This window comes from Schistocerca cancellata, chromosome 6 (assembly GCF_023864275.1).
Source record: "Schistocerca cancellata isolate TAMUIC-IGC-003103 chromosome 6, iqSchCanc2.1, whole genome shotgun sequence".
Classification (NCBI taxonomy): domain Eukaryota; kingdom Metazoa; phylum Arthropoda; class Insecta; order Orthoptera; family Acrididae; genus Schistocerca; species Schistocerca cancellata.
Window position 1 is genome coordinate 522,839,342 of NC_064631.1, and position 15,672 is coordinate 522,855,013.

The window sequence follows — 15,672 nt, forward strand, 5'->3', positions numbered from 1 at the left end:
ATGGCAGCTAATATAAGACAATCACTTATCGAATGTGGTTCAAGCATTGTTTTATTATTAACACATAATATATATTAAATCTTTTCGGTACCTTTACTATATCCATTGACATTTAACCATAATATTTTTGTCGCTTATTAATCAGCATTTTACTAATAAACCGCGCTGTAGATCAATAGCCACTACTGGCTGCGCTCCATTGCAGCTGAACAAAAATCTTAACATTTATATGTAACGAGAATCATATAAAACAAAAATTTTAAGCACACGTATTGATATCCGTGACACCGAAACTCCATTTTGAAATATTATTCAACAACAAAATACAATTTATACAGACCTCAGAGCTATAAGACATCAATCAAGTCCGATCAGTACAACAGTTCGAACAAGAAGAAGGATTATTCTAGAAGAATCTTATACAGCAAAAGTAGGAGCTTTCCATTATCTTTTTCCATAGGTATTATCTGAGATATAGGTTTTCTTAGAATATTAAATTGTGTGACTGACAATAATTATTTATTATTTTAGAAACAATGAAGTTATTTCTTATTAATATCATGAAAATGTTAGAATCCACATAGAATGATGCATTTTCTGAATAAATATATGCGTGGATATCACACTATGTTGAGTGTTTAAGCGCTGTTACTGCCTGTTGACGCGAAAAGTACATCATCCACAAATCTGAACCAGTATTTAACATTTATCCTCAAAGGTTCTTTAGTCAAGAAATGTTCAAAATGTCCACAAATATTTTACGCAAAAATCTATTACTTGTTGTATGGGAGTGAAAGCTGGGTGGATTCAGGTTACCTTATCCATAAGGTTGAGGTTACGGATATGAAAGTAGCTAGAATGATTGCAGGTACTAGTAGATGGGAACGATGGCAGGAGGGTGTGCACAATAAGGAAATCAAAGAAAAACTGGGAATGAACTCTGTAGCAGTCAGGGCGAACAGGCTTAGATGGTGGGGTCATGTTACACGCATGGGAGAAGCAAGGTTACGCAAGAGACTCATGGGTTCAGCAGTAGAGGGTAGGAGGAGTCGGGGTAGACCAAGGAGAAGGTTCCTGGATTCGGTTAAGAATGATTTAGAAGTAATAGGCTAAACATCAGAAGAGGCACCAATGTTACCACTGAAAAGGGAATCATGGAGGAATTTTGTAAGGGTGACTATGCTCCAGACTGACCGCTGAAAGGCATAGTCAGTCTTAAATGATGATGATGATGATCTATACTTCAAAGACGTGCGGAGGAGGTGAGAAGTACTATGGCAATACCTGAGTGGCCTTAAGTAATCTCAGTGGCTAGGGCATTGAATATCTAGTTTCCTTCGCGCGATGTCGTTAAAAGTTTCGTGTATCCTCAAGTAAATGGAATGTATAATGAAATATTACCTGTTTCAGAATCTATGTAATAGTCTTGTCCGACATTCGGCTTCATATCCGAAGACAACAGGATCTCGAAAACGACGGCAAGCTAAATGTTTACGAGACCTACTTCCTTTCAGAAACTACACCTTATGCTTCTATTAAAAGCATTCTCTGTTAAACGACCTGTATCCGACCAGGAACAACGTCCTTTACCTGTAGTACGAAGTCGTGAATACAGAGAGCTTCAGTGAATATGTCTTTTTCAATTGTACCAGAAGAAAAAGCAATAAAGACAAGAGTAAGACAATCACGTTGACAAATACAGCGATCCAATCATTAAGAACGTTTGAAATTCAAAACCGTCGTAAAAACAATGAGGCGATCCTTAATCGATACCAGAAAGCGCTTCCCGCCAGTGATGTGCCGGCCGCGGTGGTCTAGCGGTTCTGGCGCTGCAGTCCGGAACCGCGGGACTGCTACGGTCGCAGGTTCGAATCCTGCCTCGGGCATGGGTGTGTGTGATGTCCTTAGGTTAATTAGGTTTAAGTAGTTCTAAGTTCTAGGGGACTTATGACCTAAGATGTTGAGTCCCATAGTGCTCAGAGCCATTTTTTTTGAACCGCCAGTGATGTATCGCTCGCCGCTAGGTAGAGGTCGTGGATCGCCAAAGCCTTATGGAGTAAAAGACAGCCGGGCAGGTGTTGGACTTTTGTGGCTCGGGCAGCTGAATGGAATGTGACGGCTGACACACAGAGCCGTTTGCTATGCACCATTCGAATTTGAGTTAGCGGCAGGCACTAGGGGGTGTGATGCGATAGTGTACTTTAATACTTGTAGTGGACAACAGGGGAGATCGAGTAATGAGTAAGCATGCATATCTGATGAAAATTGGGTTGGAAATGTCATCTGGAAGCTACATTAGCGGCAGGGTACCTTCTCAGCGTGGAATGTTGTTCACGCGTCGTGTACGGGCTTGCTTGGAGATACGGCTTCCTGTGGAAAGAAGCTCCACGCTGCTGCGACCTGAGTCCGCCGTTAAATCACACTGCGCGGTGACATTATGTGGTCCGCAGAAGTGGTGTACGGTGGATGCTAGGCGTTTTTAGGTGCTGTCACACTGGGATAAGGTCGTTTTGGTCACAGGAAAGTTACTCTGTGACGTTCAATAAAGGCGAACTCCACTTCGCCATGATACGGGTGAGCCTCTGCAAATTTGTAAAACTTTGTCCATTGCCCATAGTTCAATTGTTTTAGTGAGTTTCACTCTGTACTCAGCAAAACTGACTTCTGTTAGTTTTATGTGAATTTTTTGTATCTTCACAACCGATGTGCTGATTGAACTTGGAAACTAGGGATTTCAGTATTATATAGTCTGTTAAAGTTGTTTTAAATCTATCTTTTAGTGGTCGCCGAAGTTAAGCGCTGTTTGGCTTGGCTGGCACTTAGAGTGATCATCCTCCAGGTCTGCCGAGCGCTGTTGGCAAGGGGGCAGCACTCAGCCCTTGGGGCGAATTGTGGAGCTACTTGACCGAGAAATTGCGGCACCGGTTACGAGAAGTGACAACGGTCGGGAAAGCGCTGTACTGACTATCTGACCCTCCGTATCCGCATCCGGTGACGGCTAAGGGCTAAGAGGATGACACGGCGTCTGGACGGTTCTGTTCTTTTTATTAGTGGTCTAGATTTTAATAAGGTATCTTAAGCGATTCTGAGTTCATTGAAAGAGACTCTTTATTAGTTCCTCCAATTTGCAGTCATTCGCCCATTACCTTATAGCAGTAACCGTTCGAAAATTGTTGTGCTATTGGGCGGCTCCTAATACAGCTCCATTTCTTACTACAAATTAACTGGTGAATAGTTATTGGGGCGTCATTAGCCGTTGCCATGTGTCTTTATTTAAAGTTGGTTCTTAAATAAATGTAAAGCTTCTTCTTATCTATGAAAAAATTCATTAACAATAATTGCTATAATGGTTTATTACAATCCCAGTGCTCGGAGAGGGTTGTAGCGTTTTAAAATAATTGTATTTATTGTTATATGTATGTGCGTCTCCTGTTGTAGGAGTTACCTTTAGCAGCCTGTGACCAGACTGTTTATCATACTGCAGACGACCGCTGTCGGTATAATACGGACAGTGGGGACCTGTTGTCCCCATTCTGTAACAGGTAACGGAACAGCTTTGTAATTAGTAACGTTTTTCGGTTGCAGCTATTTAAGTTACGTAATTTTTTTCTAATAAAGTGCTGTGAATTCAAAATTTTGTTTCACTCCGTTATGTATCTAGTACTCCCTAGTTTGAACGTAATTAGTCCTTCCTCTTGTGTTAATGATTGGACTTGGGCTGTATTTCAGTTGTCTGAAGTTTAGTGCTAAATTAACAGATACACGCCCGCATCTCGTGGTCGTGCGGTAGCGTTCTCGCTTCCCACGCCCGGGTTCCCGGGTTCGATTCCCGGCGGGGTCAGGGATTTTCTCTGCCTCGTGATGGCTGGGTGTTGTGTGATGTCCTTAGGTTGGTTAGGTTTAAGTAGTTCTAAGTTCTAGGGGACTGATGACCATAGATGTTAAGTCCCATAGTGCTCCGAGCCATTTGAACAGATACACAACTTAGTCACAGAAGTGTTTTATGTTTTAGTGTTCCATCATGCTGATGGAAAAAAGAGAGGGGGGGGGGAGAGGAACCAGTTCAACATTTTTTCTTTACTTAATGATCAGTTAGATCGTCATGAGATTCGTCTGTCCCTTTAAACTAGTATATAAAAAAACGAATAAAAGTTGTAGTCAAGACTGACGCAAGACAAAAGTTCTAAAACAGCAAGAGTTGCATCAGAACACAATAACGTCACTTTACCACGCCACGTTATGTTATTGTTCTCTGGGCAATCTCTATCTGCTCCCCATGTTGCCTTCTGGCTGTACATGACGACAGTTAATCTAAATAGTTTACAACGTCAAATTTCATTTAAATACGTACGGCACGATGAACACGAATCTCTCAATGCTGTTGTCTTCCTTTGGCCATTTTTTATTTATTTTTTGTTTTACACGTCTAGTTCCTTAAGACCAAATTGAGGAGTAAACCTCCATGGTCATGGAGCGAGTTAGTACATGACATTAACAACAGAAAAAGTAATAGCAGATAAAAATATGTAGACGAAACGTTCGCAGACAATTAACTTACATAAGTGTCATTAACAATATCACACAGGAATTATCGCTATTTCTTTTCCAGAAATTCAGCCATGAAGAAGCTCTTGAATTTAGACTTGAAAGCGCGTCAATTACTACTATGATGTTTTTTACACTTCTGGTAGCTTACTTAAAATGGATATAGCAGAATACTGAAAGACTTTCTGGACAAGAGACCAGGGAGATGCGATACAGGTGCAGACGGGATTTCTGTCTGGTATTAACTGAGAGAAAGCAGCTACTTCTTGGGAATTAGATCATATTGTTAACACCAAAAGACGTTAAGGAAAATATACATTGAGAGAACAATGTCAGAATTCCCAGGGACCTGAACAGGGGTCGACAAAGGTTCGCGAAATAATACGAGTACTATATGTTGCTCCAACAGCCCGTTTCTGAGCCGTGGATCATTGATTCAGTCCATAAGCACGTGGTCGTATCTATCCAGTGTTACGCAATCAAAGATGGTTGCCTTCGCCTTCAGACTTGATTTACACTGGCGTACGAAAGGGAACACTCTGCAAGACTGTGTGTAGTGGTACCAGGACAAATTATGTGATAGTGATTCATTTGTCACGGTTATGAGCGATCAGATGGTGCTGAGGGGGCGAATCCTGCCTCGCGCATGGATGTGTTTGATGTCCTTAGGATATTTAGGTTTAAGTAGTTCTAAGTCTAGGGGACTGATGACCTCCGATGTTAGGTCCCATAGTGCTTGGAGCCACTTGAACCATCAGTAGGTCCGTCTTGACTTTACAGGCAGTAAATGAGCTGAGTTTAGAGGTGAATAGTATCTGCAACGTTCTTTGTAGGATACACCTATGCCCCACCGACGAGTATGTAATCCAGTTGAACAGCTTCAGACATTTGAACGTTATCGCATTGTCGGCCTGCGGAAAGCTGGATGGGCATATCGATGGACTGCTATACACGTTGGACACAATGTGTCTGTGCTTTCACTAATGGTCTGTGAAACATCCTCACACTTGTAGATCAGGTACTGGGCGTCCGAGTAGTGCAGAGGTGCGTCGGGGCTGACGCATTGTACACGCAGTGGTGGTCGACTGAATATCACCCAGGGACGAAATCCGGGAACGTGTTTCACGTGCTGAGTCATGGCGACGAATGGGAACTGTCTGCATCCAGCAGGACTAACATTACGTGTGCCTGTGGTCAGGCTACGCACTAACACCATGACACCGACACTGGTGTCTTGAAAGAGTTAACTGCATAGTGGAATAGTACTCTGTTGATTTCATTGATGTAAGTAGGTTATGCCTCTATGTGAGTGATTAGCGTACACGTTTACAGTGTAGACATGCTGAGCAGCCCACTCCAGAATACATTCGCCCACGACTTATACTCGTCCAATACCAGGCTCAGTGATGTGGGGAGGGGGGCATCAGTTACAACTCACGGTAACATTTAGTGTTCACACAGGGTGAAGTAACCTGTGCTCGCAACATTTTACAGGTCAGGTAGTTATCCCCAAGCACACTACTGTTTCATCGACGTGCGTTTTCAGCAGGACAATGCACTTCCTCATAAGGCACCTGTGCCTCAAAGCGCTCTTCGTGATGTAAAAGAAAAAGCTGCCCTGGTTAGTAAGATTACAAGATCCTTCGTCAACTGAACATATATGGGGCAACATGAAGTGAGAACTTACTCGTTCTTCAGAGTCAACAAGATTGCCGAACTGCAACAAAAGTCGCGAGATGTTCAGCAGAACTTATCGCAGTATGCCGTTCAGCACCTTCATGATCATTTGCATGCGAGATACACCCCTGCGTTTCTGCGACTATTTGTACACTCTTTACTCTGACATTAGGCTTCATTTGGTCTGAATTTGTTACCAAGTAACCCAATAGTGGCGAACCATCTGTCACTACCACTTGTCAAAGCACTGACTTTGCCCTTGAGTGTGACGCACTCTTTTCTATTTCGGCAGTGTAGGTAAACCGACTGTGGACTATGCCCTGTCAGAGAGTGCCCAAATCAGTGGTCGGTTGAGAGAGACGTAAAGGAGAGTAGCTTTCGGACAACACTGAGTCCATCCGTAGGCATTTCGTTATCAGTCACCCATCAGTCCAACAAAGGTTGTGGTAATAACAGCCCAGGAACGGTATCCAGGTATGTTGACCACTCCATTCCTCACGAACAAACACGGCGCTGCCTCGTCGTTAATGCTGATGCGTAACACAATTAGACTGAGTGGCAAGGCGAAACAAATGCTGCCGGCACGCGCCCCGCCCGTCACTTGTCGCGGCGTCGTATTTCACGGGGCGGCCACGCCCACACGCCGTCACGTGACTCACGGGAAACTCAACTACCTGTCTGCTGCCGCTGCCGCCGCCCCGCCGCGCACGGCAACCTGTGTCGTGATGCGGGGCCCTGTATTGAGATGTTCCGTGACTGCTGCGGCCGCAGGGGCAGTTAACAGCCTTCCGCACTCTCTTTAACGGAAATATACGTGTAGTAAGTCACGTAGATAAAATCAACAAAAAATCACAAAGCCCTCTACTCCACACGCTTTCAAGGAGAGGCACTAAACACCGAGTAACTGCAAGCAAGTTTTATTGTATTGATCAATGGAAATTTTTGGAGCCAAGGTTGCGTATTGGAATATTTTTATGTCTTCAAAAATGGTTCAGATCCCTCTGAGCACTATGGGACTTAACATCTGAGGTCATCAGTCCCCTAGAACTTAGAACTACTTAAACCTAACTAAGGACATAACACACATCCATGCCCGAGGCAGGATTCGTACATGCGACCGTATTGGTCGCGCGGTTTCAGACTGAAGCGCCTAGAACCGCTCGGCCACAACGGCGGGCTTTAAGTCTTCAATGACTGGTTTTGACAGGTCTAGCTGTCATCTTCGGATCAAATGAAAATAATACTACTGTACGTGAATCGTTCAACCATGACGAGACCGCGCGAGGCGGCACAGTGGTTAGCACACTGGACAAGCATTCGGGAGGACAACGGTTCAAACCCGTGTCGATCTTCCTGATTTAGGTTTTCTATGATTTCCCTAAATCGCTTCAGGCAAATGCCAGGAGGGTTCCTTTGAAAAGGCACAGCCGACTTCCTTCACCATACTTCCCCAATTCATGGGACCGATGACCTCGCTGTTAGGTCGCCTCTCCCAGGTCAGCCAGCCATGTGACGAGAGCACACTCTCATTTATAAAACACAGACGCCAAATTGGCTTTTTTTTGGTCATCAGTCTACTGACTGGTTTGATGCGGCCCGCCACGAATTCCTTTCCTGTGCTAACCTCTTCATCTCAGAGTAGCACTAGCAACCCACGTCCTCAATTATTTGCTTGACGTATTCCAATCTCTGTCTTCTTCTACAGTTTTTGCCCTCTACAGCTCCCTCTAGTACCATGGAGGTCATTCCCTCATGTCTTAGCAGATGTCCTGTCAACCTGTCCCTTCTCCTTATCAGTGTTTTCCACATTTTCCTTTCCTCTCCGATTCTGCGTAGAACCTCCTCATTCCTTACCTTATCAGTCCACCTAATTTTCAAAATTAGTCTATAGCACCACATCTCAAATGCTTCGATTCTCTTCTGTTCCGGTTTTCCCACAGTCCATGTTTCACTACCATACAATGCTGGACTCCAGACGTACATCCTCAGAAATTTCTTCCTCAAATTAAGGCCGGTATTTGATATTAGTAGATTTCTCTTGGCCAGAAATGTCTTTGTTGCCATAGCAAGTCTGCTTTTGATGTCCTCCTTGCTCCATCCGTCATTGGTTATTTTACTGCCTAGGTAGCAGAATTCCTTAACTTCACTGAATTCGTGACCATCAATCCTGATGTTAAGTTTCTCGCTGTTCTCATTTCTACTACTTCTCATTACCTTCGTCTTTCTCCGATTTACTCTCAAACCATACTGTGTACTCATTAGACTGTTCATTCCGTTCAGCAGATCATTTAATTCTTCTTCACTTTCACTCAGGATAGCAATGTCATCAGCGAATCGTATCATTGATATCCTTTCACCTTGTAATTTAATTCCACTCTTGAACCTTTCTTTTATTTCCATCATTGCTTCCTCGATGTACAGATTCAAGAGTAGGGGCGAAAGGCTACAGCCTTGTCTTACACCCTCTTAATACGAGCACTTCGTTCTTGATCGTCCACTCTTATTATTCCCTCTTGGTTGTTGTACATATTGTATATGACCCGTCTCTCCCTATAGCTTACCCCTACTTTTTTCAGAATCTCGAACAGCTTGCACCATTTTATATTGTCGAACGCTTTATCCAGGTCGACAAATCCTATGAAAGTGTCTTGATTTTTCTTTAGCCTTGCTTCCATTATTAGCCGTAATGTCAGAATTGCCTCTCTCGGCCCTTTACTTTTCCTAAAACCAATCTGATCGTCACCTAGCGCATTCTCAATTTTCTTTTCCATTCTTCTGTATATTATTCTTGTAAGCAGCTTCGATGCGTGAGCTGTTAAGCTGATTGTGCGATAATTCTCGCACTTGTCAGCTCTTGCCGTCTTCGGAATTGTGTGGATAATGCTTTTCCGAAAGTCAGATGGTATATCGCCAGATTCATATATTCTACACACCAACGTGAGTAGTCGTTTTGTTGCCACTTCCCCCAATGATTTTAGAAATTCTGATGGAATGTTATCTATCCCTTCTGCCTTATTTGACCGTAAGTCCTCCAAAGCTCTTTTAAATTCCGATTCTAATACTGGATCCCCTATCTCTTCTAAATCGACTCCTGTTTCTTCTTCTATCACATCAGACAAATCTTCACCCACGTAGAGGCTTTCAATGTATTCTTTCCACCTATCTGGTCTCTCCTCTGCATTTAACAGTGGAATTCCCGTTGCACTCTTAATGTTACCACCGTTGCTTTAAAAGTCACCAAAGGTTGTTTTGACTTTCCTGTATTCTGAGTCTGTCCTTCCGACAATCATATCTTTTTCGATGTCTTCACATTTTTCCTGCAGCCATTTCGTCTTAGATTCCCTGCACTTCCTATTTATTTCATTCCTCAGCGACTTGTATTATTGTATTCCTGATTTTCCCGGAACATGTTTGTACTTCCTCCTTTCATCAATCAACTGAAGTATTTCTTCCGTTACCGATGGTTTCTTCGCAGCTACCTTCTTTGTACCTATGTTTTCCTTCCCAACTTCTGTGATGGCCCTTTTTAGAGATGTCCATTCCTCTTCAACTGTACTGCCTACTGCGCTAATCCTTATTGCTGTATCTGTAGCGTTAGAGAACTTCAAACGTATCTCGTCATTCCTTAGTACTTCCGTATCCCACTTCTTTGCGTATTGATTTTTCCTGACTAATGGCTTGAACTTCAGCCTACTCCTCATCACTACTATATTGTGATCTGAGTCTATATCTGCTCCTGGGTACGCCTTACAAACCAGTATCTGATTTCGGAATCTCTGTCTGACCATGATGTAATCTAATTGAATACTTCCCGTATCTTCTGGCCTTTTCCAAGTATACCTTCTCCTCTTGTGATTCTTGAACAGGGTATTCGCTATTACTAGCTGAAACTTGTTACAGAACTCAATAAGTCTTTCTCCTCTTTCATTCCTTTTCCCAAGTCCATATTCTCCTGTAACCTTTTCTTCTACTCCTTCCCCTACAACTGCATTCCAGACGCCCATGACTATTACATTTTCGTCCCCTTTTACATACTGCATTACCCTTTCAATATCCTCATACACTTTCACTATCAGTTCATCTCCAGCTTGCGACGTCGGCATGTATACCTGAACTATCGATATCGGCGTTGGTCTGCTGTCGATTCTGATTAGAACAACCCGGTCACTGAACTGTTCACGGTAACACACCCTCTGCCCTACCTTCCTATTCATAACGAATCCTACACCAGTTATACCGTTTTCTGCTGCTGTTGATATTACTTGATACTCATCTGACCAGAAATCCTTGTCTTCTTTCCACTTCACTTCACTGACCCCTACTATATCTAGATTGAGCCTTTGCATTTCCCTTTTCAGATTTTCTAGTTTACCTACCACGTTCAAGCTTCTGACATTCCACGCCCCGACTCATAGAACGTTATCCTTCCGTTGATTATTCAATCTTTTTCTCATGGTAACCTCCCCCTTGGCAGTCCCCTCCCGGAGATCCGAATGGGGGACTATTCCGGAATCTTTTGCCAATGGAGACACTTCTTCAAATACAGGCCACATGTCTTGTTGATACACGTTACGTGTCTTTAATGCAGTGGTTTCCATTGCCTTCTGCATCCTCATGTCGTTGATCATTGCTGATTCTTCCGCCTTTAGGGGCTATTTCCCACCCCTAGGGCAAGAGAGTGCCCTGAATCTCTATCCGCTCCTCCGCTCTCTTTGACAAGGCCGTTGGAAGAATGAGGCTGACTTCTTATGCCGGAAGTCTTCGGCCGCCAGTGCTGATTATTTATCGAAATTTAGGCAGTGGCGGGGATCGAACCCGGGTCCGAATACGTTTTGATTATGAATCAAAGACGCTACCCCAAGACCACGGGTACATCCCTTGTAAATAAATAAATCAGAGTAATTGAAACGTCAATAGCACCAATAGTGTGTCCTGGACGGGAGCTGAGTTCGTCCACGGAGCCGTTGTAGCTGCGGCCCTTCAGGAAAGACTAAAGTGTCTTTAGGCAAGTGTGATGAAAAAATGTACTGTGTGTATGAAACCCCGGTACAATGTAATGGAGGGCCTTATGGCCATAATCATATCAGACTAAATAAATAAATGAATAAATAAAGTACGAGGGTGGTTTGAAAAGTTCTCAGAATCACCCCTAGAGGTCAGCGCAACAAGTTGTTCACGTGATATTCATTGGACTATTGCCTGTAAACACGTGCCAGAGAGCTGTGGCGGTGACGTGGCTCTGATGTTGTTCCCACGTAGTGATTTGTGAAGATGAAAAAAATCGTGATTCGAGCAGTGGTTCCTTTGGAAAGGTATGAAGGCAAAGGACATTCATACCGATTTCCAGAATACACTGGAGACTCTGCTTCTTCATATTCAACTATTGGCAAGTGGACAAATGAATTTAACTTTGGTCGGGAGAGCTCAGATGATGATCCACGCAGTGGTCGACCAAGATGTGTCACTTCTCCAGAAATCATTGCAAAAGTGCAAGAAATGGTCATGGTAGGTCACCGCTTGAAAGTGCGTGAAATTGCTCAAGCTTTCCAGATGTCATCTGAAAGAGTGTATCACATTTTAACTGAAGAATTAGAAAAGAAATAAATTATCTGCGAAGTGGGTACCGCGACTCCTGACGCTGGATCTAAATCGTATACCGTCGCCATGACAAAATTACACGAATTAAGGTATGAATTGTTGCCACACCCGCCTTATTTACCTGATATGGCTCCGTCAGCCTTCCATCTCTTCCCAAAACTGAAAATGTTTCTTGGTGGACGAAGATTCACTTGAGACGAAGAATTGATTGCCGGGGTATACAACTATTTCACAGGCTTGGAGGAAACTCGTTTTCAAAATGGAACATCGTTGGACGATGTTCATTAATCTACAAAGAGACTGCGTTGAAAAATAAACAGAGTTTCAGTGATGTAACTACTTCTTTTCTATTCCATTCCGAGAACATTACAAACTACTCTCGTAAATAAATAATTCGTATGAGATCTGATCATAGCTCATTCCTCAACCATCTTCACCGAATACACGTTCGAGATTATCGTTATTCTAAACGTCATGGACTAACAGTCAGAGATATCAATTGCACTTTTTTCGAATGTAAATCGTACGCAAGCCATCAGAAATGTAGCAATTCCCTTTCATTAAAATAACATATAAATATTAAAACTAAATATGAAAGTTTAAGTAAATGTAATCTTACCTTTATTACTCGTACAATGCGGAACATTCCTAAAACACTGACAAGGGGAGAGTAGGATCTTCCCCTCATCAATTTAAGTCATATAGACAGAGTGTGTAAGACACGACGAGGACTTTAACTTATGTAGAGTTTAAATGGTTCAAATGGCTCTGAGCGCTATGGGACTTAACATCTATGGTCATCAGTCCCCTAGAACTTAGAACTACTTAAACCTAACTAACCTAAGGACATCACACAACACCCAGCCATCACGAGGCAGAGAAAATCCCTGACCCCGCCGGGAATCGAACCCGGGAACCCGGGCGTGGGAAGCGAGAACGCTACCGCACGACCACGAGATGCGGGCAACTATGTGGAGCATTTTGAGTTACAAGAGCGGTACACGGATGAGAGTTATCCTGTTGGAAAACATCCCCTGGAATTCTGTTCATGAATTGAAGCACAGCATGTCGAATCAACTGGCTGATGCACAAATTTGGAGTGATACAAGAGCGGTACACGAATGAGAGTTATCCTGTTGGAAAACATCCCCTGGAATTCTGCTCATGAATTGAAGCACAGCATGTCGAATCAACTGGCTGATGCACAAATTTGGAGTGATACAAGAGCGGTACACGGATGAGAGTTATCCTGTTGGAAAACATCCCCTTGAATTCTGTTCATGAATTGAAGCACAGCATGTCGAATCAACTGGCTGATGCACAAATTTGGAGTGAGGGCGCGTGGGATAACCACGAGACTGTTCCTGCTGTTACATGAAATTGCACCCCAGACCATAACTCACCGGCGCCAAGACAGAGCCAGCTTTCACCAGAAAACAAGACAGAGTTCCTGCCTGCCCTCCAGTCATTTCCCACTAGATACCACTGAATTCGCAAATGGCGGCGGTTTGGGGTCAGTGGAATGCACACTACAGGGCTCCTGACTCGGAGCTGTTCTTGAAGTAAAAGATTTTTAACAATTAGTTGTGTCTCTGTGGTGCCAACTGCAGCTCAAACTGCTGATGCAGATGTAGTGCGATGTGCCAGATCCATACGCCGAACACGATGGTCTTCGCTCTCGGTAGTGCCACGTGGCCGTATGGAGCCTGGTCTTCTTACAATCGTACGTTCTACTGACCTGCCAGCAGCTACGCACAGTGGCTACACTATTGCCAAGTCTTTCTGCAGTACTGCAGAACAAACTTGCAGCTTCTCGTAGACCTAATATACGACCTCTTCCGAACTCCGTTTTGATAATGGCGTCTTTCTCACCTTCAAGGCATTGTTCACTAGCATCAACTCATCACGTTCGCCGTGCGGTTCTGGCGCTGCAGTCTGGAACCTCGCGACCGCTACGGTCTCAGGTTCGAATCCTGCCTCGGGCATGGATGTGTGTGATGTCCTTAGGTTAGTTAGGATTAAGTAGTTCTAAGTGCTCAGAGCCATTTGAACCATATTTTGGAATCATCACGTTCAATCTCAAAGGTAACTAACGCTCACGACCGCTACTGCATGTGTTTGAAGCAAACTTCATTGGCTTCCTCGTAGCCGCGCTACTGCCGCTGTTCCTAGACAACTGTCGCGAAATATGAATAGGCATGAGCCTTCAAATGCACAAACACACCTACCAACATTCGGGTATGTCGCACAGCTCCTTCTTGGTGTTGTGAGTTTTCTTTCCGTCAATTTACGCTACTGGCTATTAAAATTGCTACACCACGGAGATGACGTGCTGCAGACACGAAATTTAACCGACAGGAAGATGACGCTGTGATATGCAAATGATTAGCTTTTCAGAGCATTCACACAAGGTTGGCGCCGGTGGCGACACCTACAACGTGCTGACGTGAGGAAAGTTTCCAACCGATTTCTCATACACAAACAGCAGTTGACCGGCGTTGCCTGGTGAAATGTTGTTGTGATGCCTCGTGTAAGGAAGAGAACCATCACGTTTCCGACTTCGATAAAGGTCTGATTGTAGCCTATCGCGATTGCGGTTTATCGTATCGTGACATTACTGCTCGCATTGGTCGAGATCCAATGACTGTTAGCAAAATATGGAATCGGTGGGTTCAGGAGGGTAATACGGAAAGCCGTGCTGGATCCCAACGGCCTCGTATCACTAGAAGTCGAGGTGACAGGCATCTTATCCGCTTGGCTGTAGCGGATCGTGCAGCCACCTCTCTATCCCTGAGTCACCAGAAGGGGACGTTTGCAAGACAACAACCACCTGCACGAACAGTTCGACGACGTTTGCAGCAGCATGGACTATCATCTCAGAGACCATGGCTGAGGTTACTATTGACGCTACATCACAGACAGGAGTGCCTGCGATGGTGTGCACAACGACGAACCTGGGTGCACGAATGGCAAAACGTCATTTTTTCGGATGAATCCAGGTTCTGTTTACAGCATCATGATGGTCGCATCCGTGTTTGGCGACATCGCGGTGAACGCACATTGGAATCGTGTATTCGTCATCTACATACTGGCGTATCGCCCGGTGTGATGGTATGGGGGTGCCATTGGTTACACGTCTCGGTTACCTCTTGTTGGCATTGATGGCACTTTGAATAGTGGACGTTACTTTTCAGATGTGTTACGACCCGTGGCTCTACCCTTTATTCGATCCCTGCGAAACCTTCATTTCAGCAGGATAATGCACGACCGCATTTTGCAGGTCCTGTACGGGCCTTTCTCGATACAGAAAATGTTCGACTGTTGCCCTGGCCAGCACATTCTCCAGATCTCTCATCAACTGAAAACGTCTGGTTAATGGTGGTCCAGCAACTGGCTCGTCACAATACGCCAGTCACAACTCTTGATGAACTGTGGTATCGTGTTGAAGCTACATGGGCAGCTGTACCTGTACACGCCATCCCAGCTCTGTTTGACTCAATGCCCGGGAGTATCAAGGCCGTTATTACGGCCAGAGGTGGTTGTTCTGGGTACTGATTTCTCAGGATCTATGCACCCAAATTGCGTGAAAATGTAAGCAATGTCAGTTCTATTATAATATATTTGTCCAATGAATACCCGTTTATCATCTGCATTTGTTCTTGGTGTAGAACTTTAATGGCCAGTAGTGTATATTACATTACAGAGTTGAAACAGTTTTGACTTTGATTGCTACAAAACCTTTATTTTTTGAGTATAGTATTAGTATGCAACAAAAATATGATTGTAAAAAATCCTCCTAGCAGGATCTAATGGATTAGGTAACTGTCTTTAAAATAAAAGGTTATCCTGCTA